Genomic DNA, 24,507 nt, shown 5'->3' with positions numbered 1-24,507 from the left:
ACTTCTGTCCCGATAAATTTTCGGACGAATTCCGATAAGTTACTTGCAATTTTAGTTCCGCTTTTCTGATTGGGGTGTGTGAGCGCTCATTCGTGCGCTGCTGTATGATCCCGGAATCGCGCTTTGCACGACCCGACAACTTCGGAAATAAAAAAAATGACCAATACACGTTTCGAGCCACAAGCATGCGCGTAAGCCGGCTGCCCGGCATATCATATTAGGCATCGCTGCTGCTGCGGCGCATAGCGGAACCCGTCACAGGACACGGCGCACCTGCACGCCGAGCGCGAGCATGCTTCGTTTCCGAGGGATGTGATTAGTGTTTACTTAAACGGTCCTTAAACGGACACATCAGTGGTATAGCTCGCTGATGTGGTCAGCCAGTGTAACTTGCGGGAGCAGTTCTGTTTTTCCCCTACTTCAGTGAGGCTGCTTACATGCAGTTTCTTGACCGCTTTTAAAGCGAAAGCTTTATTGGCCGCAAACTCGTGATTTCGCCGTGGCAGTACTCCATCGAGGCACGTGACGTCACAACGCGCGCCTCGCCGCGAAAGGTTACTGTGCTTCGCGCGCTCGCCGCGCCATCTGGCATCACGTCACACCGCGCCGCTCGCCGCCGTTTGGCAGGACGTGACACAGCGTTCCTCGTCGTTGCGCTCGCCTTCGCTCGCTTCGACAGCTGCGTCGCATGCGAGATAAGATGCCACAGGATTGAAAAGGAGAGCTGGCGTGCGCCGCAACCACAGTTGAGGCGACAGTATGGACGGCGACAATTCTGATAAGCTGGAGGAGGCCTGAAATCGACAGCGGAACGATATGAAGAGGAAACGAATCGCCCAGGAAACAGGTGAACAGCACGCGGAACGACAGGCTAAACGCCGCCTTGAATATGCCGCCGCGGGACAGGCATGTTTAACGTCCGGTGTCTCGACCGCTAGCAGCAGCGACAGCAGGCGGAAGAGAGACTTGAGTCCTGCTTCACTGAAGACGGCCCGTGATGAACGATGGAATGCGACCGACTTCAGCGGCAGGCTCAAGAAACCGAAGAACAACGTGCCGTTAGCCTAGAGAATAGGCGTAAGAGTGACGCGATCCCTTCAATTTTTGGATAGCCTCGATGCTGAAATCACACATGGACCTACAGGTCATACTGGACGTTTAAGCCTGTGCTTCATATGTTGTGGAGTATGAGAACAAGGCCAACCGGGGAGTTTCACACTTGCTTTCGCTACATATATCCTGGCATAGCCGAGCTAAGCCACTGCCATTTTTTACTCATAGTCAGGGTAGAGGCAGACGGCTCAGTAGGGGTCATACGCCAAACAAAGGCGTGTTCGATGCGGATGGGCTGTGCGCTTATCGCCGCATTTGCAAGATGTTAAAATATTTGCGCTGCTCTATTGAAAAGAGTAATCACGCGAAGCCTTTGCAGAGTAAGGCTGCCCGTAACTGCCGTACTTCGTGATGGCTCGCAGGCTGTCGCAAGGTGGTTGCGTAGCCGTTCTCTTCCTTCTTTTCCGCGTTTCCATCCTGGCTACACCCCTTGATTCGCGCATTCGCCTCCCAAATTCTGGCCTCAAGATACTGGAAGGTAGGCTAACCTGTACACGAGTTAACAGGCGAGCAGGGTACTGTCTTCAGAAATTCGGAGGAATACGAAAATATTCCTTTTCATAAATTTTATCCCCCTTCTTTCCAACCAAACCCTCTCAATTTTGCTCGTTTCTTGCAAACACGCAGTGCAAAACTGTGGATGGTATCAGTGCCGACGCCCTCTAAGATTCGAAAGAACGCGCAGGCAAGTGCCGCTAAAAGTACTTTTTCCAAAAGAAACGAGAAAGAGGGGACATTAACGAGAAAGAGACGTGAGCAAGAAAGAACCGCACTATATATATGGGCACTTTTCTGCACACCAATTAGGAATGGTAAAAATTCCTGTCATAAAATTTGCCGCCCAATGACTGCGATACATCAAAGACATCACTGCACGGAACTGAAAACTGAGGCGAACAATCCAGACCTAGAAGCAGAAAACAATAGACGACTGTATGTATCGTTCTTTCATCAACTTTGCAATAGCGCTGATTCGCGTACAGTGTCTTGCAAGCTCACGAAATTGCACATTAATATTGTTACGTGGCGGCCAGCCGAAGAAAGAGACTCGATGATCGATGGCAATCAGACGATTTAATGGCTGCTGGCCTAGCGCGAGCGCTCCTGCCCGCGCCACTGCCCACTTCGTCGTCTTCTTCGTCACACTAGCCGGGGCCACCGAGCGATCGTCCCGATCGGTGACACAGACGCGCGAAGTGGTTACGGGCTTACGGGATGGTTGGACAGGAACGAGAAAAGGGTGAGGTGCTGGCCTCCACTATGAATGAGACGGCTGAATGATGCCTGGTCCACGAATCTTCCGGGCCGCATGTCGCCAGTAGCCGACGGTCGAGGCCCCAGGACGCGCCGAACGACCTGGGCAGTGCAACGGTGTCTTCAGATGTAAGCGGGCTCTCGGGTAGGTGGGGTCGGTAGGTCAAGTCCTTGCATCGGGTTCAGTTCGTGGCGTTGAGTTGTTTGGGCGGAGGACGGGGCGGGGGGGGTGGGGTGGGGGGGACAACGGCGAGGTTGGTTCGGGTCTGAAAGGCTGGGGCACGGCCGAGCGGCGCAGGCCAAGAACTCACGGCCGGCGACCACGGCTGACGAAGGACGCCGAAGCTCCAGGACCAGGATGTCGATGACACCCCGCACCTCCACCAAATGTTACGTGGCGGCCAGCCGAAGAAAGAGACACGATTATCGATGGCAATGAGATGATTTAATGGCTGCTGGCCTAGCGCGAGGGCTCCTGCCCGCGCCACTGCACATTTCGTCGTCTTGTTCGTCACAATGTTTGCTATATGTCAAGCCAGAAACAGGAGAGCTCCAAACGCCCAAGAGGAGAAAGTGATGAACAGAATACCTGCAGTGCGCTATATGATGGAAATAATTTTTTTTTCAGTACTATAGTGACCATAATTTTATCTGGAACCGCATCAGGTTTTTCTGGGACAGGTTTGTATTAAGTGCAACGCGAAAAAAGTTTTAAAACACGGCTGTTTCACTTCAAGCCAGTCGTTCCAATTATATCCAGTTGGTCCCACTTAAAAGGCGCCAATAAGATGCGACTGATGATTGTCGTTCCACACAGAGGAACATTAAGATTATCTCGTTCCAGATGAAATAACGAAAGCAGAGATTTAAGTGGAAGTTATGTGGAACCGATGGTGTTTATGTAGAACCGAGGTTAAGAGTATGATCGGCATGTTCCTAAAATGAGTGGAACAGCATTTTCGAGATTTTATCTGTAATAGTACCCCACATATTACTAGAATCACATCAGCAAATGACCCTGGTGGATAAAACCCGTTCCCTCATCGATGGTTATAGCAAACTAACCAAATCAAGTGCTTCTGCTCTCTGTAATTAACCAAATGGAGCATAAACATTAGTTTCTTCATCTTGCGCACAGTATAAAAAATTTACCGCAGCAACTGAACACCACCAGAACGGAGCAGCGACAACAGCAACAGAGCATCAAGTACTTACACCGATTTGGGCGGTACGAGTTGGTTACGTATACCAGAAGAGTGATTTTCCCCACAGTGGCGAGTCATGTTGGCTCTCGTTTTCCGAACTGAGGTTTCAAGCTCCCAGCAGCTGCACCTGCCAGCACCCGTCTGTTCGCAGCGGCTTCAGTGTGATGATTCATGGTCTTCAGGTATTTCCAAAGAACATTAAGCAGAACCGACATCACATCCCTGCTGCACGTCACCCTTAGAGCACTTTTTTCATAGTAAGTGCCGACAGACAACACGAGCGATCTTTGCAAGGTGACCTCGGCAGACCCATAGCATTTATTGCCTTCAATGAGATTTTTTCATTCTCTTAGCACTAACTTGATTTTAGACGACGTGTAAAAAGCGAAAAGCAGCTGTGGAGTCAGCTGTTTTCTTTCAGATCGCCATGTTCACGCTTCACTGTCGTCAGCGAAACCTCGCGGCACCAAAGGTAAATGAAGAGCAAATTCGGTTGCAAACCTGAGAAAGCTTCTCGTTTGGCTCGGTGTTAAATTCTAAACGCTGTTTCTTGGCAAAATAAAACATTGCTCATTTCATTCGCTACATGTTTTCAACAAAACGTTAGCATAAACTCCCTTGTCGTGCACATAAATGCTTCCGGAGTGGAGCCCTGCTGCTGATAGACTGAATCGACGGTCTGTGAAAATTGATCTAAAGCTGCTTCGTCATTATGACGTCCCGCTCATAAAACTTGAGAGCGATTTTGAGAGCGGTACGTAAATCGGCCCCAGCTTCGCGACAGTGTACAACAGAAGGCTGTGATGAGCAGTGCGGCAGACGTCGCTTTTCCGTAGGCGAACCGGAGAAGTTCGACCAAGAGATGCTAGGCGGATGTAGCAGGGGCCCCCAGGCGCTGACTTGAAGGTCAGCCGCCACGACAAACGGCTGCGGCGTATGTCATTGCCTGTGGCGGTCTTGATTGGAGAGGTTCCGGTGGCGTGAGCACCTGCTGGACCGCTTCACAAATTAAGTCCTAAAGGGATCAGACTTGCGGCGGCTGAGTCGATCAAAAGAACTTATGGACCTTCTCGCGTACTACGGCCGGTCGACGAGGGCGGCAGCCATCAGGGAGGACGGACGCTCGTACTGCTTGCGCTACTTTTGGAGACCTTTCTCTGCTGTAGTGGCCTCCGACACAAATTCTGGCGCGGTTTTAGGGGAGGGGGGGCTTCACCCTAAGCCAACGAAGATCGGCTCTTTCATGCCCCTTATAAGATAACGGAGTTTTTTCTCCTTGGGCATGTTGGGATCAGACGAGCGAAATAACGATGAATCTCTCGCTTGGGAGCTGAACTCGTGTCTGCAGGAGCAGCTTGGCTCGCTCCTTTGGGAGCACTGTGGTGAAAGCTGGCAAGAACTGGGCTTCGAAGTTACTTCACGTTCTTATGTGGTCTCGTAATTTTCGAACCGGGTGCCACCGTACAGCCCAAAAAAAAAAAAAAACGCGTGTTGCAGCTTTGACTCATAAGCCCACCTGCTGCTTTGAGCGACGCGCTCGAATTTTTTGAGCCAGACCTCCGGGCCTTTGCCTGAGAAGCCTTGGAAGGTCAGTATATCCCGCAGATGCTCCAACACGAAGGACGGCGAAGTGATGGCAGCCTGCATGCTAAGGCGGGTTGCGCGGTGGCTGAAGGTTGCGCTGGAGCATTTGGCTCTGTCCTCGCGATATGGGGAAGTAGAGAGGCCCGAACTCCGACTGAAGACCTTGGAGCCATCGGCCCCCCTGCTGGGCAGGCGTAATCTAGATGGTAGGAGAGCCCACGGGATCAAGTATCGGCTTTTTGGTGGGATGCGGAGCATGGGCTGCGTTATCTAGCACCTCCACCATATGTACGGAACCAAAAAGGACCAGAATACCAGAAAGGACGCAGTACCACAGAGCTTGGTGAGGCGCACGGCTGAACGTCAGCTGCCCAGCCATGTACTTCGTTCCTCGTCTTGGGGAGCCGCGCGCTCGAGAACCGTGCAGAGCAAAGGCGAGCAATGCACCGTTTCAATGGGCCCTATCATTATTTTAACAGTACAAGAGTAGTTCAACAATATTAAGGCGAATGTCTTTTATGGCTCATTCTGTGTCCGTCCGTGCGTCCGTCCGTCCGTTACGCTATTGAGGAACGGCCTCCGAGATCACCCCGTGCACTCTAGCGCTAACAGATGATCTCGGAAGCTATTGTTGCGCCATTGGTAGTTCACTGCGCATGCGCGAGGGGGCGCCACCGACGCGCGCCCCGCGCCCGCGCCAGACGCCGCGCAGCTGTCGACCGAGTCGGGTGCCGTGCAATCTCCCTCCTAGCGCTCGCTTCATTGGAGTCTCAGAATGCGAGCAAACGCAAGTACTTAACAACTTAACCACACATCAGTGACTCAAGTAGCAACACCGCGCTAAAGGCTTTCGCCTGACCGCACTTTAGGTCAACAAAATGCCCCCCTCAGTTTATTTCAACCATGCTTCAAGTATCAATGATCAATACTTTATTTTCCAGCGAGCAGCTGGAGATGCTCAGGGGGAAAAGCTGCCGCTGATATCCTGAGGGTACCTTTTGCCGTGCAAGGCAGCAGTACATAAACTCTCTGGAAAACGTTGAACGCATATCCATACTTTTATGTGCGTGGCAATATACGTTCACTTAAGTTCTGTTTAAAGCCTTGATATATGGTCTATAACATGGCTCTAGAGTATTCACGCATCTGTTTTGAGTTCGCAATGTTTTATTCAAGGCTTTTGTGTACATATTTCTTCATTAAAGATGTCATGTTGTACAGCTAAAGCAAATAAAAAATAGCATAACTGACGTTCCAACGGAGCAGCCGATGACAACGCTAGGTGCCGCGGTTACGAACACGCCGATAACAAGGGTTTCAGGCGTTTTCGCAAACCGCGGCGCCGCGCCAGCCGCGCTTTGCGATTTTGCCGGTCCGGTGACGTCACTCGTGCTAATCTTATTGCCCTACAGCTGTAGCTGAAGGACTGGAACACGTTATTATGGCGACTACATGGCATCAGACTTGCGTCAGATTCGCATGTACGAGAATCACTTTCCTGTCCTTTTAAATCGATGTAATTGTTGAGACCCTAACTTGTCATCAGCAGGTAAATGAGAGTACAGTAGATGGAACTAAATAATCCTTTTCAATACTTATTACGTTACATTCCTTTAATAGTAGCGTACACGAATGTAATTCGGAAATATTTGCAGCTCTGCGAAGTGCTTTCGTTTGAAGAAGGAGCATGGTTTGAATACATGCTTCTGTGGCTGAGGCCGTAACTAGTGAACAGAAATTTATAGGAAAGGAAAACGACGCAAGATAAATGCAAAGTTTAGATCAACCTGGAAGAAGATGACGGCATCGTGCAGTGCACCGAGTGCTCAGGAGAGTGTATTCGATAATGATTAAATACGATTAGCTCATGACATTTCATCGCCGAAAGTCCCACCAATATTTCAGGTTTTTTTAGCAATTCTAAGGGCGTACCTCCCAGGAACAGCCTTTCTTCTATGTCTGCTTGCTAGCCTCTCGGCATGAATATCATGACCTTGGATGTATTGATCTTTATTTTTTATAATAAAATTTATTTCCTTGCTTTTTTGATGATAAAATGAACGAATGATTTTGCTAGACACAACCTTGATTTCCGAAAAAAAATGCATTTTTTACTCAGAAAATGTCAGAAGCGTACCAGTGCGTTTCAGATAGGTCACACAAGCAACAACTAAGTACATTATTGGGAATGAGAGCAGTCCTCGGATCATGACTTCTAACCATCACGGTTGTCTTATGCAGGTGTGTAAAACGTTTTCTCTGTTCAATAAAAGGTCAGACAATCGCTTTTTTTTCTGCTCCCGCGCCCTCGGGTTTTTTGTGGCACTGTGCGCGAATGTTTTTCTATGACATTGTTGCTGCTACGCTCAGGGGACGGGCAATCCAAATCCGGCCCTGCACACAGTACGCATTCTCAATCCTTGCTCGGTATTGAATCTTGGCCGGATGACCCTTCTGATTAAACGAATGTTTTGTTTAAGCTTTTGAAAGATTTTCATGTGTGTTCGCTTCGGAGCTGGAAATGCCAAGCAGAGCTCGCCGCCGACGTAGAAAGCATAAGAACAGTCAGAAAGCATTTGAAACTAAAATGGAATATTTTCAAAAACGGCTGGTTGACATGGAAGAGAGGACTAAGCCCATCAGTCAATTGCAGCATGAAATAACAACCTTCGAACAATCTGATTGGATTCGATTTTGGGGGTATAACGCCGCAAAGCGACACAGGCTATGAGGGACGCCGCAGTGAAGGGCTCCGGAAATTTCGTACTCCTGGAGTTCTTTAACGTGCACTGACATTGCACATTAAACCTTGAAACAACCTGCCACGCAACTAAATAGCCCTAGTAACCAGCTGCTATAGCGTTTGGACGAATTTGATGATCGGTCGCGTCGCAATAACTTGATTTTTCATGAGCTCCCTGACACTATCGAAACGTGTAAATATACCAAAGAAAAATAATATCTCTTCTTGCTTCCGTCATTGACCCCTTTCCTACCTACGCGATTGAATGTGTGCACCGCTTGGACACTTTTTCGCCGACTAATACCCAAGCCATCATCGTAAAATTTGTAAATTACAATACTAAAGAGACAGTTCTTTCTTCGCGAAAAAATCTAAATGAAAACAACATATCCGTTATCGAAGTCTACTCTGCTTCCACTGGCATGGCTCCTAAAAACTGATTGAGTTCGGCAAAAGTCAACTAGGTTTTCTTTTTTTATGCTACTTAGCAAAACTTTAATACTAAATAAGAAAAGCGGCGTGTACTGCCCGAACTCTGATAACATACGCGAGGTTGAGTCACGCGACGAACGCACCGATGCCTCAACAGCTTGTTATACTCTAGGAAAGGGCTAGGGGCAGTGGCCTGTGTTCATTTCCATCCACTTGCCTGTATCAGTCCTCTTGGCAACACAAGAAACACACTTTACAAACGTGACGCTCTTTCATCTCTGATTAGCGTGCATGCTCCGCTCACATGATTGCTTTGACAGAAACCTGCCTTTCCACTAATGTTCTTGACTCAGAACTTTTTCATAATGCATCAGCTTTCAAAATTTACCGCTGCAATAGAACCGTGCGCCGTGGAGGCAGGGTCCTGCTAGCTACATCTAAAGACATATCACCCTAGTGTATCCGCATTAACGGCGATTTGGAAAGGATATGATCTTCAGTTATTCTCCTGAATAAAAAAATGCCGTGCGTCTGTCGCGTCCGTTAGCGTCTGTTATCGTGCGCCTTCATCCCTAGCTAACGACCTTCACGATACAATAAACATAGTTCGTACATGTTTTCCCTCTGCACCTTTATTTGTTTTCGGCGATTTTAATTTCCCAAGTATTGCATAGAACTCACAGCCACCTCACCTGACATCCTTTACTTTCGAGGCCAAAGAATTTTTAGACCTATGTTCTAGATCCTTGCTCTCTCAGTTAATATTACAGCCTACTAATACTCTGCAGCCATTTTGACTAGGCATCTTCTGTGTCATATCTTCCTGGCGTAAGCGATCATTGCATGCTCTTATTTTTCATAGATGCCCATGTGTCAAAGACGCCTCGAGAAGTCAACATATTGTGATATTATAAGCGAGCTAACTTTGACTCCATAAATAATGAACTGTACGGATTTATAGGATTTCTGTTTGATGGTTCTGATGGCCACTCTGTGGAAAATAACTTGGAAATTTTTCCATTGGAAGTTCATGAACACATCAAAAAACACATTACTTGCTTCAGCACTGCAATTAACGAAAACGCACCCTGGTATAACATACACCTCAAACGCCTATCTAACAAAAAGAAACGTCTTTATCGCACCTGTAAACCTTCACCTATTGATACCCGCTGGTCCACGTACAAAATATCCTCTGAATCATACATCACAGCTTTAAAAGATGCCAAATTAAATCTTCTAACACACTTCCATCTATGCTGAAAACAAATGCTAGGAATTTTTGGCGCACAGCTCACCCGTCGACCTATGACCATATATGGTCATAAATTTGAAGAGCGAAAAAATTCTTAGGGCACTTAAGTCTGCTTACGTCTAGGAATGCGAAATCATATGTCCATTGTGGAAAGTTAAGGGCGCAGCAGCTCTCACTTCTCGATATATCGGTCGACACCGCAACCGCGCCTTAAGGCATGCAACTGAAGGTGAATATGTGATCGGTCCGAACCCCTGTCGCAAGGTACTCCAACTTGACTAAAGCATGTAGGCTATATGCAAAGAGGAATGCTATGACACTGCCCGGAACGCTGTGCGTTGAATCGTTGCTCAAAATTTTGTGCGAATGTAGTCGGGAATACTAACACCACAGTGAGGCCAGCTAGTGATGCCATCGTTGGGATTTCATATACACATTCGTGCATTATGAGGTGGGGATTGGGACATGTAGCTTACTTGTCACGTGGCCTGAACTCTTTTCAATCATCTGTAACGTGACGTGGTATGACGTCACATCGCTTCCTTCTCACGTGACTTGGTATGACATCACATTACAGCGTTATCACATGACTTGGTATCACGTCACACTTGTATGATGTAGTAACTAATTACATTATCTAGTCTCTGGGCTGCCTAATAATGTTAATTACATGTGTTCATTCATATTAACTTAGTATTCTTAATTAGCGTTGATTAAATACCGATGTGACTTGATCATCATCACGACATATTAAACCACTCACAAGTTTCCCCTGACGGCATATCACACTGATCACGTGACTTGGCATGACGCCGACTCGTCCCATCGCATGGCGCCGTTTTTGTGAACAAATTTTCTGCGGACACGTTTTGCAGACATGACTTTGAAAGTGAGCCATATAATGCTTTCGCATTAAAATGCTGCAGACTACGTGACATGACCCTCAACGGCCCTGCGGTGGCTTCACGGGGCTTGGACTATCCGTCTTTTTAGAAGCTGTCCTCCCTTTATTTGGGGCACCTCGTATGTAGACAGGAAGAACTGCTGGATCTCTTTGTAACGAACATAATTTATTCCGTACTAGCGCATAATTACACTTATTTCCACTCTAGAGCGCGCATTCTGCCATTGATCGCATGTGTATGAACGCGGACTAGCCCGTCATCCCATCGCCAGGCACGAACTTTGCCTGTTCGCAACCTTTCCAACTGCCAACAAGCTCTTTTTCTTGTTGGTACATAATTCGCCGCCAGTGAAGTGCTGACAAGTTCGAGTTGCTGACATGAGTTGGTCGTATTACACTTCAGGAACGAAGCCGCTGAAAAATATCAGAGCAAAGTTGTTCGCATGCGTGGTTGAAATACGAGGAATAAATGCGTTCTCCTCGCTTCACAGCTGCTGATAGTTCAAAAGCGCCGACCCCACCCCACGGACCACACAGCAAACACGGCGTCCGTGGCGTTCGTGTCGCTGCGACGTAGGCGCCCTCCCTTGTAAGTTAAGATAAATAGAAACGAGGGCACCGCGGAGAAGCAACCACAAGGGGATGGTGCGGGGTGGATCTCTACATCTCCCTAACCTTTGAAAGGCGCACGCGCCTTCAAGTACATGTTATGGAGGCTTCTCCATAGCATGTACTTCATTCTTAATGAACATGAAGCAAGTCTTGCAGCGGAAGTCGCGCCGACGGCGTCCACGCAGCCTTCCGCGGGGTTCTTGCAGCGGAGTCGTCACTTGTGTTGCTAACCATGTGCATCTGGCAACAAGGAATGTATATACACTGTCAAAATAAAGCCAGCTCTCCTTCCCGTCTTGGCAACCCGAATGTGATGTTGCAGTTACTCCTACGGTCGCCCGACATTAGACCATACATGGTGCCAGAAGTGGGGTGCGAACCCACGTTTATCTACGGAAAGCACATTTCAATTGCAACTGTCCATCTCCCACTAATCATCATATTGGAAAAGAATATCAGTGATATGCCTCCACGTCGCCAAAGGTTCTTTCTTCGCCTCATGAAGTATAGCTGCGCTTTTAAGCACGTTTCCGGTAAGCATCTTGTGCTCGTGATTGCTTTGTCTCGAGCACCAGTGCGTGCTTCACTGTCCCCATCACCACTGACGACGCAGAGATTCACCCTGCTCAATCCTGTTTGATACGGTCACAGAGGCGGCATACCATCGAGTGTCAGCAGAAACGGCAAAATACCTAATCCTCTCCTCGGTGATGAATGTCTTAGGAATAATGAGGTTGTGAAAAGTGAAGGAAAGTTTAAGCCATACGAGTCGGAACTAAGTGTTGTGAACGCTGTGGTCTTCAAAGGCTCAAAATTCGTTATCCCTCAAAGCCTTCATAAGGAAATACTGGCTAAGTTGCATGGCGGCCATATAGGAATGAACAAATGCAATCAGAATGCACGCCTATTTATGTTTTGGCAGGGGATGGCAGCGGACTTCGCAGGAATGATTAAAAGGTGTCCCACCTGTAAAGTGTATGCCTACCGCCAAGCTGTTGAACCATTCGTGATGAGACCGCCGCCGGGACACACCTGGTTTCGGGTAGGTGTACACCGGTTCCAGTACACCGGCAAATAATACGTCGTCGTGTCTGATGCATCCTTCAACTAACCAGATATAGAATACCTGGAAAGTACCAGTTTTCGAACAGTAATTTCAAAATACTCTTCCATTTCTGCATGTCACGGGATCCCAGTTGATGTGTGCTTAGATAATGGGCGCCAGTTCACGTCCAGCGAACTCCCAGCATTTGCAAGAAAGTTGGAGATTTTAGCCACATGCAATCTAGCCCGAACTTTCTTCGCTCTAATGGTCTCGCCACAAAGGGTGTCCAAATTGTAAAAGACATCCTTAAGAAGACCAAGACATCCAAAGAAAACTTATTTTGGGGTTTCTTGGACTACAGAAGTGCTGCTACAGTTGATGGGAGATCGCCCAGTGAGCTGCTCATGCGCCGACGACTGCACACTTGTATTCCAGACTTGACTGCCATGTGACCTAAGCAAGTTAAAAACGTGAGCTAGACCAGTCTGAATCGCCTCTGACCCCACTACGTGCTGCCGACTGCGTCCGCATCAGGGGTAAGCGCTCATTACACACCAAGGCACAGGTTCAAAGCATCGCCGCGCCACGCTCATACCATGTCGTCACAGAGGATGGCAACGAACTGCGCAGAAATCGCCATCTCCTGCCTTCGCGAGAAAAGTATCAGCCGGAACAAGTCCCAGAGGCGACTTTCAGCATACCGGAAGAGACTCGATCAGCAGCCAATGCGTCAGCACTACCATCCGCACAATCACAGCCTCTGGAATCCAGCCCACCAATGAATCAACCAGAGTGATGCACTGTGCCCCTTCACGCCACAGTCAGCATCAGTAGGCCCACGACGTTCTTCCAGCACATGTCATCCATGCCACAAATTGATGTACGATAACTCTTTCAGACAAGTGGCAAGCTTCTCCAAGGAAGGGATATGCAGCGGACTCTGTAATTGTACAACTAGCCATGTGCATCTGGCAACAAGAAACGTATACAGAGTGTTTAACCTATGACTTTATACAATTTTCAAAATAGGCTTTTTGAAAAATAGGCGTCAACGATGCAGTAAGTGCATCAGAATACAGATAAGACGTGCTAACTAGCATGCTGGATAACTAAAATCGAATAGTTAACTTTCTAACTTTTACTGTTAGGCTCATTAATTTTTTAGAGTAGTGTAGCCGTAAGTAATGCCCGTATCACTTTTAGGATTTACAAAATGCGTCTACCGTCGGCGCTGTGGCCCAACAAATTTTGGCTACAGCGCGCCAAAATGCATGCTCTTGCGCGAAGCTTGCTGGTAAATCAACCTCTCCGGTGCACTTAACTTGTCGAACGAGCCAAAATTTGTTGGTCCTACACGCCGAGGGTAACCGTCTTATCGCAATTCTTAAAAATGATCTGGAGTATAGTTACGGTGGGCTGTGCGGCACTCAAGAATTAAGGAGTCTAACAGAAACAGTTAAAAAGTTATCTATTCAATGTTAGTTAAATATCCTGCTAGGTAGCAAATCAGGTTTATTCTGCTCTACTACACCGTTGACAAGGTTATGCCCAAAAAGCGCTCTTCTAACTCAGAATGCCTATTTTTTTTAAAATTGCGTAAAATCTTAGGTGAAGTGCCCTGTATACGCACTGCCAAAATGAAGCCAGCTCTCTTTCCTGTCTGGACAACCCGAGTGTGACGTTGCTGTTATTCCTGCGGCCCGCAGGGTCGTAGACGATACAGTTCTGAAGGTAGCGTGAAGGTCTCCTCTGGGACGACTCGAATGGCCCTCGGACTACGTGTCCCCAGGCCCGCAAAGGTAAGGCCGCTTGAACACGGCAAACCAGGATTCTACAGTAGTCGCCAGGGTAACAGCAGCCAGAGGTGACTGCTCCCTGATCTCGCCGCAGCTGCTCCGGATGGATGCGCCGGACAGGATACAGGCAGCTCCATCGCAGCTAATGGCAGCGAGACGATGAGCCCAGGTGGCTCCACTGGATCTGAATGATTGCTCAAACGCCTTCTGCATCTTCTTAACGTAGGTTTCGGGAAGGGAAAGGTCGTCCTCAGGGGCATCGTGGCGCGATGCTTAACTCGCTAGCAAGGCGAATGTTCGCCCCTCTAGAATAGGGAGAAGCTCCGCGGCTGGTTCTCGTGGGGAAATGTTCGCACGAGGGCTTGGCCTGGGAATCCAACTTACATTCAAGACAGCATGCCGCAGGTCCTAGCGCTCAAAATTCACGCTAGGCATAGCACTTGTCAATTCCGGAGTAAGAGTGTTCCTCGAACCCGACAGTCGTCCAATGTTCCGAGAGCAGGCCCCGCGTTGCGCGCCTACCACAGCTGGCGTTGCTCTGCGGGAACGAAGTAATGACACTAGCTGACAGAAAATGGCATTTATTGTTGCAAAAACAATAATGCCAGTTAGCAACAAAATACGTTAACGAATCGAGGTCGTCCGACTCACCTGCAAGGTTCTCCCATGCCCTAGCCCACACTAGAGCAGGGGAGAAGCTCCGAAGACAGACGGGACGAGCTCGCGGGAAACATTCCCACTAGGCCTCGCGCCACTGGCGGAGAGCGGTGCGCTGCGTCGAAACGTCTCCATGCGATGAGTTCCCGAGCGTAAGAGGAATAGCGCTGTCCCTCTGTGCGCGCACAGCAATGACGCAATCCGTGGCGATCGTGTCGCTGCGACGCAAAGCCTTCCCTTGTTACTTCGGATAACTAGGAAGGAGAACACTGCCGAGGAGCAAATCGGCTTCGCCCTTGCCCTAGCGAACATTCGCTCCTAACTTTGCTGGTGAGTCGGACGACTGCGATTCCTTAGTGTTTTTTATTGCTAGCCAGAGTTATTCTTGTTGTAGCAATAAATGCATTTTCTTGTAAAATCTCTGTCAATTTCCTTTGTTGCCACAGAGTAAGGCCAGCCGTGGTCGGTGTGAACTCGATACCGCTCGCGATCGTAGTGTGGTGTCGGCGGTTTTCAACTGTCAGCCGCGGTTAAGCGCGGGAAACGTAATTGTCCCCCTGATTCAACACCACAAGCATGACCATCCTGAAAACAAAGCACGATGACAACAACTTTAGGGACACTTAATTAGATAAGGTGTTGAGAACCTGATAGCATTAAAGTCTGACATCCACTCGGCCTTCTTCTTCGTCACTCCTGCCCCTGTATACTCTGAGCCATTGCAGCGCCGATAGTCCATCTTTGGCGACATGCTTCCATGGTCGCCCCCTCCGCTTGCGAGGATTTTCCAGTGCGGTAGTCGCGAAGCTGTCTAGACACGTCTGTACACAACAGAGCGCAGCTGCCAACTCCCGCAAAGCCACCACCTCACTACGCTTTGTTAAGTGACGAGCGCTCTCGTAAACTTTTCATGTCACGTGGTCTCACAGTGTCACACACCCCGGTGACTATTCAGCTCTCGACCACGTCGCGTGCCAATTTCCGCCTGCAACTCGGCTCTGCCACGTGGTCTCGTGAAGTGGTAAACCCCGTGCATCATTTACCCTCGGACATTGCACACCACCCTGTGACGTCATAACAATCTCGACTAAAGAGGGAATTTTTAATTTATTATTATTTATTTGACATACTTTCCGGGCCCGAAGGCATTACAGAAAGGAGTAAGGACAAAAAACAGCATAGCTAGGCGGGCGAGTTGGTAATACACTTTTAAAATAACAGCGCAGAAAACGGAGACTTCAAGGGGAGAAAAACACAGGACAAGCGCTGTCCTGTGTTTTTTCTTCCCTTGAAGTCCCCGTTTCCGTGCTGTTATTTAAAAAAACAAAAAGCAGTGCATAATTGTACAATAATAGGCTAAGAAACTACAGCAAATAAAGTAGTCTTGAAATTCGCAATGTCAGAAATGGCAGCGATGGAAGGAGGAAGGTCGTTCTAGCCTGCGCTGGTCTTGAGAATAAAATAATCACGACACATTTTCGATCTACAAAAAGGAACGTCAACTTTAAACATGTGTTTGGAGTTTGGTGAAAAGTATGAAGGGCGAACAAAAAGATGATCCTTTAGTATAGGGTTATGATTATAAATTGATAAATCCTGTGGAGAAGACAAAGTCGAAAACATGCACGGCGCGAAGAAAGGTCGGGTAAAGTGTGTTTTTCATGGAAGTAATACTGGCGTAACGGTGAATACTTTATGACAACCCACGCAGTGTTTTACGAGCGCGCGTGCGCACTCGCCTATCCCACATGATTTCAAGTCAGAAACTCCGTCAACAAATCAGCGCTCGGACATGTGCGGTGACCCAGTGACGTCATCCATCTCTCGACCAATATGCGAATTTGATGACTAGCCCCGCGATGTTTTTAGCGCGATACTTCTCAGGGTTGTAGTGAGCGGGGTCCGCAGTGGTTTCCCCGCAAGATTAACGACGAGGTGACAGGGAGGCTCAAGAAGAAATCAACAAGACGTATCTATTTACACTACTTGTATCATGGAGAAAAAAAAAAAGACTGTACAGAGTAAGACGACACGATCAGAGAAGTACGATGGATAAAGCAGTCAAGCGATTTCGCCCCCGATTCCCGCCTTTTACCGCCAATCAGCTTTTCTTTTCGGGGCGCTCCCTTCGGGTAATGACGCTGATGCTGGATTGTTCCAAGGGTGTGGCTGGTGGACTCCCTTTTTCTTTTGTTCTTCCGGTGTGAATCACACGCGAGCACATGCCGGTCCTTGGAGCCACCTCTAGCCTCCAGGAACGGCAGAACTGAGGTTATCGAAGCTAGGCCAAAAGTGGTTTGACGAAACCGTATCTATAGGCAGGTGAGGTGACAGCGGCCTCCCGAATAGCTGGGAGGAGTGTCTGCGCAACCCGGACAGCCGTTGAGCGTCGCTGTGTACGCTGCTCATTGACGGGCCTAGTCCGAGAAAGGCTCTCGTGGTTGTTTTGTAACGCTCTGCAGTGGCAGAGACCACTGTGGCGCTCGTGACAATCGGGTTTTAATGCGGGAATGCATTTAGTGGCTGCATTCTGAAATACCCTTATCCGTCGCGGTTGTGTTCACCACGGCTACAGGAGATGAGTAGGTGCCCTAGTGAGGCTCAGAGGAGTTTCAAAAATTTTCTTGAGCTGTTGTTGTAAGCATTACCTTAAATATCACAAAATGAAGCAGTTCTAGCGGCGAACGGTGTTTTTAGTTACTACCTACAATAACGGCATTGCGAGGGCACAAGATTGTTTGTCTGGGGGAGTTTCTAGCGCGTGCGCCCCTGCGCCGAGGGTTGACGCCGCGGGCGGTGTACAGTCGTTCAAGGAAGAATCGCGGCGGTGGCGCGATGTGGCGGCACCGCCGCGAAGCTGAAGTAGACAGAAAATCGGATACCTTCAAGTGTACAAGGGAAGCATCCTATTTGATTAATGAGAAAATTAGAAGAAAGGGTGCCCAATGCATGTCAAAACTAAATAAAAGGGATAGAAAAGCAGCTCAGAAATTCTGCAAACATCTAAATACAATGAGTAAGAACACTAGGCTAGAGCAGAGGTTTATTGTTACAGATCAGGGTATTCAGCTCGAAGGGGATGAAGCAGTGGAACATATAGGAACAAGGATGACAGACAATTTTAAAGAAAGAAATTTTGCACATAATTTATCGAAGGGGGATACAACGGTTACTGCAATTGCTTCACTTCGGCAAAGAGAGTGGGAAAGGGCAGAGAAGAAGGTTCCTAGTGGCACGTCGACAGGACCAGATGGTATTCCGATTATGTCAATAAAGAAGCTAGGACCAAAATCCCAGCAAACATTAATAGAGGTAGTGAACAAATTGATAGGGGATGGTAAAGCCCCCGATGAATGGCGATTAAGTAGAATGAACATGATATATAAGGAAAAGGGGGACAAAGCTGACATAAGCCACTACCGTCCCATAACAGTGACATCTGTGGTTTACAGGGTGGTGATGCAGATTATAAAAGACAGACTGCAGGCTTGGGTGGACAAAGAGTGGGTTCTAGGGGAGCTACGAAATTGGTTGCGGAAACAAAAGCGGTTGGAGGACAATCTGTTTTCATTGACGCAGTGTATACAGATTGCTGAAAAGGAACACAGGCCTCTATAGCTAGCATTTCTGGATATCAGGGGAGCCTACGACAACGTTATTCAGGAGAATGTGTGGGACATACTGGGCACATTGGATGTGGTAGATGGAGTAATTAATCATTTAAAAGATATATCTAAAAGTAACAGCGTTCTTATAAAATGGGAAAATAATCTATCAGGGCCTATAGAGATACAGCGGGGGCTTAGGCAAGGATATCGTCTGTCTCCTTTGTTGTTCATGTTGTACCTGCAAGGTTTGGACGCCAAGCTAGAGGGGAGCGGACTAGGTTTCAACCTATCTTTTTTCAAGCAAGGGGAATTGATTAAACAGACATTACCGGGCTAGTGTACGCGGATAATATAGTGCTAATGGCTGACAACAAGAGTGATTTGCGGAAGTTTATAGACATTTATGGTACAGAGGGTGGTAGACTAGATTTCAAGTTTAGTAAGGAAAAATCTGCGGTCATGATATTTAATGATGAGGACAGCGAGCATAGAATACAGGACTTGACGCTAGGTGTAGTGGATTAATACAAGTATCTTGGGGTGTGGATAAATAACGGTGCTGAGTATCTGACAGGGCATGAAAAATATGTAATGAATAAACCTAGTAGGAATGCAGCTGTCATGAAAGACAGGGCACTGTGGAATTACAATAGGTATGAAGTGGTAAGAGGGATCTGGAAAGGGGTGATGGTTCCTAGCCTGACTTTCGGCAATGCGGTCCTGTACATGAGACCAGATGTTCAAGCAAGGTTAAAAATAAAACAACGCGGTGTAGGGAGGCTAGCGTTGGGAGCGCATGGCAGTAAAGCAAATCGGGGGGTACAGCGTGATATGGGATGACAGTCGTTCTAGAGCCGAAAATCTAGCAGTAAGATAGCATTTGAGGAGCGATTGAGAAAAATGAGGGAAAAGAAGTGGGCTAGGAAAGTTTTCAGATACCTGAACAAAAGGAGTTTTGACACCAAATGGAAAAAGCGAACTAGAAAATTGACAAGCAAATATCTCGGCTGCAGTCGGGGGGCAAATCATCAATTATCGGTTAAGAAAAAGGTTAAAGGAACAGAGAGAGCTCTGTGGAAAAGAAGGATGGTGACGAAATCGGCACTGGGAACATACAGGATTTTTAAGCTGGAAATTGCCAAAGAAAATATCTGTGATAATTGTCGGGGAAGCTCTTTGTTGTTTGAGGCCAGAACGGGAGTTTTGCGGACTAAGACATATAGAGTCAGGTACCACGAGATAGACACGTTGGGTGGTGCGTGCGGAGAGGAGGCGGAAACGGCTGAACACTTGATACTTTTCTGTAAAGGGCTTCACCCTACAGTGGAATGCAGTGGGGCTGATTTGCCCAAGGCTTTGGGGTTTAAGGACCGTGAAGGGAAAGTAGACTTTAAGCGGGTAAATATGACCAAGCGAAGGTTACCTAATTGGTGGCTAAAGTCAAGACAAGAGTAGAATTTCACAAGTCATGGCTAGGTGGCTTGAACCACAGCCCGATTTAAAGGGTTCAACTGTATCCATTCATCGATCCATCCATCCATGGCCGAAAATCCGCATGTGCATGTGAGCACATGCATTGCGCCGGCACCGAACACTCCCATCATCATCTGCAGCGACTTTAATGTCGACGCTAAGAAACCACAGTGGTTGCCAGTGCTCATGCGCGAACTACTCGGGGTCACAACTGTTAGCAACCCACTTCAAGCCCCTTCCCGAAGTTCATCTGACATTGATTACATCTTCGCACGACACGTCGATGTAACCAGCATGAACAACGTGCATTACTTCAGTTACCGCATGCCATTACTCGCTATCCCGGCCGCGGCGTTCGAATCTCGATGGAGGCGAAATTCTAAAGGCCCGTGTGCTGTGCGATGTCAGTGCACGTAAAAGAACCCCAGGTGGTCGAAATTTCCGGAGCCCTTCACTACGGCGTCCATCATAGCCTGAGTCGCTTTGGGACGTTAAATCCCCCATAAAACATAAAACCATTACTCGCTGTCATGCGCGACAGACCAGAGCACACGCGTGATTAAAAGTAAACTTTCTCAAAAACTGTACTTTTTTTATAGCAACAGAACATGGGTCAGCACGCATGCATTCCTGCAGTGGAAAAAATCTAGGCGTAGCACAGATTAGATCGCTAATTTTTCATAGAAGCGGTCCTCCGTGACTTGCCAGAAGTCCGCTAAGTGGGTAAATGGTATCCTCTGGTGCCAAGGTAACCCAGATGTAAACAGAGTCACACCAGTTCCTCCCCGTCAGGAAAGTTGCGCCCCGACGGGAAGGGGATTACAGCCGCGTCTCGCACTGCCGATGGTGGGCGCTCGGAAATCGCTGTCCGTCTTAATGCCGGGATACATGGAGCGTTTTTTTTTCGGCGATTTTCGCACGACGGAGCGCCCTCGATGCCCCGCGTCGTGAAAAACGCCCGCCTCCGGCGATCTGGCACCAACAGATATTGACGCGCGGCGTCCGGCGAGACCGGAAGCGGCAGCCGGAGCAAGCCAATAGCAGCGCAGAATGCCCGCTTTCCCGGTTTGGCTGCCTCCACCGCCGCCCCCGCCAACATGGCCGCCATGGCCGGCGAGCAATGCAGTGTTTATTGCACACAAAATGTTTTTATCGTGACAATAAACACTTCATCAGACCTGAAATGTCACTTTTTTTTGGAGAACACGACCAAATCTTGGATCCAAATGCCTGCCTTTCCTCCCTAAGGGCGCATTCACACTTGTCCGAAAATCCGGCGAGCGAAGCGGATTTGCTCGCCGGGAAAACTAGGACCTGTTCTCATCTGTCGACACCCGGGTGAGGCGGAACCGCCGCGCCGCTGCTGTTTCTCGCTTTTCCACACACTTCCCGGCCACCACGTCACCGCTCGCGGCGTACACAGATATGGTTAGAAAAGAGCATAAATCGATTCTGTCTGTGTACCATAACCGTATAGGCAAGTTGCAAGTGCTAGGAGGCGCCCGTCGTTCGGACCTCTGGCGCCATCTGGGGAGTAGCTGCTCAAATGCGGCAGGATTACTCCCGCAGTCAGCTGCTCGCGCTGCGTGTTTGACACCCAGTGATGGCGGCAAACAACGTGCCGATATTAATTTTAGCCGGGTTTCGGGAGCTACACGACCTTGACAGCTTTTTTCGTGGAAAGAATTTGCAGAAAGGAAGACTTCTATTTGAAGCGGGGCACGTCTACGAGGTGAGGGAACTGCTCGACTCGCAAGGATCGGAGGTGACAGCTAGGTGCATACCGCAGACGAAAATCAACGCACCGGCGAGATGCGTGAAGCTCAGCGTAAGTACCTTCGTTTTACCGTGTGGTAGCATGGAATTATAGATGACATAATGCTTGCAGATCGACGGCAGAAGACGAATCTTCGCGGGGAGCTGCGATTGCCGTGCTGGCATCGCAGGGAAGTGCAAGCACGCCGCGGCAGTTGCCCTGTACATACAAGACGGCAAATGCGACTCGAGAACCTCTCATCCACGATCGTGGGGCGTACAGGCGTCTCGTAAGGCATACCCGAGGCACTCTAACGTTGCTGTCCCCAAAAAAGAAAAAGGTGAGGAACTTACCAGCTGTGTTTACTCTGGAAAAATATTTTCGCGCAAGTTGCTGAAAGTTCGAGTCTTTTTATGTTGCGATTTTTTAGTGCGTGCAAAGGAGGTTCCACTGAACCATGTCACACAATATTTCGGTGACCTCAACTGCCCCTTAATTGATATGTTGAGCGCAGAAGAGTGTATGCCAGCTGAGCCCGCTACAACCCCTCCTCATAGCTCTCCGCAAGCCCTGGTGCTTTTTGAATGGGAGAGGATCGAGAAAGAGTTCCACAGCTTTACTGTCATGCAGTGTGGAAACAAAATACTTCTTAAACGAGTTAACTTCCTAGAGAGGTTTGTATCCTAGTGTAAAGTACTTAAGTATTCGTATTTTTTCTTCTCTAAGAGAACCTAACTAAAAACAAAGATGTAGTAACTGCTATTGTGCCTGGCTCGCTATGCCCCCCCCCCCTTCCCCACAAAGGCTGTCAGGCCCGGAGCGACGAATTTATGAACGCTACGTCGCTGTGTCGCCTGAAGATGTACCTGACCTGTCAGCTAGGACGGCGCTTGATCGTAGTCTTTGGGCTAATGAAAGGTTTCCGAGAATTACTGCTACAAAGGTACAGAGAAGTATCTTGCAGCTTGATTAATTTTCTGACCCTGACACTGATTACGCTAAGACAGACGTGGTCTTATCCTTGCCTTTTGTCTTCTGCAGGCACACAGGATTCTGACCCGCTGTAAAAGCCTCTCCGAGCGTGCAAAGTGCATTGTTACCGAGGTGCCGTACAATGGCTACCAGGTGCAGTATGGGCTGTTAAAAGAGCCATCAGCCCGTAAGGCGTTTGAAAAGAAGCACGACGTGAATGTCGCCCAATTCGGCCTGGTAGTTTGTCCTGGAGAGCCGTGGCTTGCGTGCTCCCCCGACGGCATTTTCAGGTAATCACTTTTATCGGGTTGTTCTTCCAAATATAAAGTTTAACTTTCAGGGATGAAGACGGCAGCGCAGTGCTACTTGAATTCAAGTGTCCATTCTCAAGAAGACAGCAGAGCTTGACCAAGAGACCCCTGCTGAAATACCTGTGCGGTGAAGACATTCTGGATTTAAGACGCAGCCATTCGTACTTCACACAAATACAAATCTGCTTGCATGTGCTAGGCTTGCAGCGCTGCTACTTTTATGTACACACAGAAGTGGACTCACTCACAATCCATGTAAAAAGAAATGATGAGTTCCTGTCGTCTGCTGTGCCCAAACTGCGAAACTTTTATTTTGAGCACTTTCTCAGGGCATTGCATGAATGTACAGACATGTGATGTTTACTTATTTTAATATTGTTCGTGTAGAGGCAATATCCTTTTACAAGTGTCGCCATCCCATCACCAACAGAGACCAGAAAACAGTGCCTGTTAATGAGAACTGCTTTATTTAATTTCTACACTTTTCATACAGTGACATGTAAAGCCTCATATATGTCGCAGTAAGGGCAGTCATTTTGACCCTTCTTGTGTATATAAAAAACGTGCAATAAATTTTTTTCCCTTTTCAGCCTCATTATTTCGGTGGCTTGGAAAAAATGGGCGCCTTCAGGTTTGTTAGCACTGCTAGTACATGAAGAATCTCATCAGCATAGCCAGTCAGCTCATGTGGTATCCTGCGTGTAATGATATCAAAAATTTTCAGCCTCTGAATTACTCTTTCCACATGAATGCGCACGGAGGCAGTTTCATATGTGGCATCCACCTCAGACTCTGTGAATTGTGGACTGGCAGCAAAAGGTGGCATCACCAACGTTGCATCCTGCGAGCCAACACCTGTTTTTATGCCTGGAAATCCTTTATCGGCTAAGACGAGCTCTCCTGGTTCAAGAAGAGACAAAAAACCTGATTACACTGTTAGCGTAGTATCACTAGTTCTACCTCCAAACCCCTTTGAAAGAAAAGTTATAAGGCCGTTCGGAGCTATTCCAACAAGGTACTTGATGGTGTGCCTTCCTTTGTAGTCTGAATACCACAGGTTTTGTTTTTCAATTCCTGGAGGCACTTCAGTTTCAAGTTCAGTGCAATCTATAACAACTCTGCATTTTGGATAGTGTACTTTGAAGCATGGAGGTAATGTGGCCAAAACGGCTCTTTGTGATGGCCAGTATAACCATTTCCATGTTGCAGCATGGATGTTTACAAGTAGACCCTTGAAGATGCGAGAGGCCGTTGTTTTGTGGACGCCAAAGAGAACAGCGAGAACAGAAAATGGCAGCCCATGTTTCAGTTTGATCAGAAATAACAGAATCTTGTTCTCAATGGACAACTCATTCAACTTTCTTGGAGCAGGTGGCAGTATGCTTAAAAGCAGAGCAAATAATGAAACATTAATCGCTGTCAGCGCATGAAAGACGTTTTCATCGTGTTGAAGAGATCTGAACCCCGCGAAGAAAGGCTCTTTGCACGCTGGTCCAGTGCTTTTGTCCGAAAAGCCTGGACTGCATGAGCTGCCCAAGCTTGTGCTGCACACTTTGTGACTTATGTAGGATGAATCATTTCCATCGCACAACTCTGACATAAATGTGAAGTTCACGCTGAAGGTAACATTGCCGTCTTCAGTCATTGTTGAGGCCTGAAACCAGCATTTTAAAATTAGCTTAGCACACCAGTCAAATTAAATGCAATGAAAAGCACAAATTACATGCAGTAAACTTTTGCTTACATCCACACGATGTGCGTCATCTGCAGACTGGCCGCCGACGGAG

General features: G+C 48.0%; 2 pseudogenes; one reads left to right on the top strand and one right to left on the bottom strand.

The window, feature by feature from the left end:
- Positions 1–18,646: 18,646 nt before the first annotated feature.
- Positions 18,647–19,663, top strand: LOC144107403 (uncharacterized; annotated as a pseudogene).
- A 3,501-nt stretch (positions 19,664–23,164) lies between these two features.
- Positions 23,165–24,275, bottom strand: LOC144128906 (uncharacterized; annotated as a pseudogene).
- Positions 24,276–24,507: the final 232 nt, after the last annotated feature.

This window comes from Amblyomma americanum, chromosome 1 (assembly GCF_052857255.1).
Source record: "Amblyomma americanum isolate KBUSLIRL-KWMA chromosome 1, ASM5285725v1, whole genome shotgun sequence".
Lineage (NCBI taxonomy): Eukaryota > Metazoa > Arthropoda > Arachnida > Ixodida > Ixodidae > Amblyomma > Amblyomma americanum.
The sequence above is the reverse complement of the archived record's forward strand: the minus strand, read 5'-3'. Positions and strand labels throughout refer to the sequence as shown.